We start from the raw sequence: 1,277 nt of genomic DNA on the forward strand, positions 1-1,277 counted from the left end.
AAACCAGGCTGAGTTGTCCCCAAGATCCTTATTATCAGTCTGTGATTTTCTGAGTTCCCTGCTGCCCCCAGGCCTTCAAGACCCTGTGATTTCATGGGAAGGGCATTTCAGGTTGGGTTAATCCTCTAACTGTCTCCATTAAGGGAGGTGACGGCACTGTCACAAGTGCCCAGTAGGCAGCACCGAGGCTCTCCTTCAGCCACAACCTCACTCCTCCTGGCAGCAGCCCAGGGCGTCTAGCGAGAACAGCAAGCGCTGTTGCAATGTGCCCATTTTATGGACGAGGATTTTATGGATGAGAAAACTGAAGCTCAGAGAGGTTCAGTGACTAGCCCAGGCTTCCCCAGCTACCGCGGAAAACCTGGGATTTGGAGAGGGTCTGAGCAAGGCGGCCAAATTCGACCTGGAGCCCTCCTTCTCCTTTTAGCCCCTCTCGGCTCCTGCAATTTTGCCTTCCTCCCCCTTGCTCCCTCCCTTGTCTCATCTGCCACTCAGCTGTCAATTAGTTAGATGTTGGCCAATTTAAAATGTTCCCCTGAGTCTATAGCCATGCCACCCTGAACGCGCCAAACTCATCTATTCTTGGAAGCTAAGCAGGGTCGGGCCTGGTTAGTACTTGGATGGGAGACCAGCTAGGAATACTGGGTGCTGTAGGCGCTTAAAAAAAATGTTCCCCTAAAAGACCTGGGCCCCTGACAAAGAGGGCTCTAGTGATGGCATTTCTGCAATATGCACAAAGTTGTGATCAGATACAATTTGGCATCCACAGAGAGGTGCCCCCAGGGGCTCGGATGATGAAGAAACACAGGCCCTATCCTCTGGTGTTCACATTCTACAAGGGAAACGGCAACTTTCTAAGGAAGCGGGAAGCAGGTGGTATAAGTGACAATGAGTATAAACTTTATAGTCAGAAAAACCTGGGTTCAAATCCTGACTCTGCCTCTTCTAGCTTCATGACTTTGGGTAAGCGAGCTTTCATTTCCTCCTCTGTTGAATGGGTATGAGAGGAATCCCTACCTGGTAGTGGTCATGAAGAGTAAATGAGATCATATATTAGATAAACTTGCATAGCATAGGCTTGATGCCTAGGAGCTGGCCAGTAAACACCAGTCCCTCCAAAAGAACTCTATGCAGATGATGGATACGAGAGTCACGGTGGGAGTGGGCAGGAGAAAGTGCTTCTTGATGGAGAACTGGAAAGGCTCCTTAGAGGAGGTAAGATTAAAGAACTTACAAAGCAGAGAAAGAGGTGGAGGAATCAGAAAGAACATTCTAAT

The 1,277-nt window shown here is 49.0% G+C and overlaps 1 pseudogene; it reads left to right on the forward strand.

Annotated features, from left to right (window-relative positions):
- The first annotated feature begins 539 nt into the window (after window positions 1-539).
- On the forward strand, window positions 540-657 carry LOC120602062 (uncharacterized; annotated as a pseudogene).
- Window positions 658-1,277: the final 620 nt, after the last annotated feature.

Source organism: Pteropus medius, unplaced genomic scaffold (genome assembly GCF_902729225.1).
Source record: "Pteropus medius unplaced genomic scaffold, Ma_sr-lr_union100, whole genome shotgun sequence".
In the NCBI taxonomy this organism is placed as follows: Eukaryota; Metazoa; Chordata; class Mammalia; order Chiroptera; family Pteropodidae; genus Pteropus; species Pteropus medius.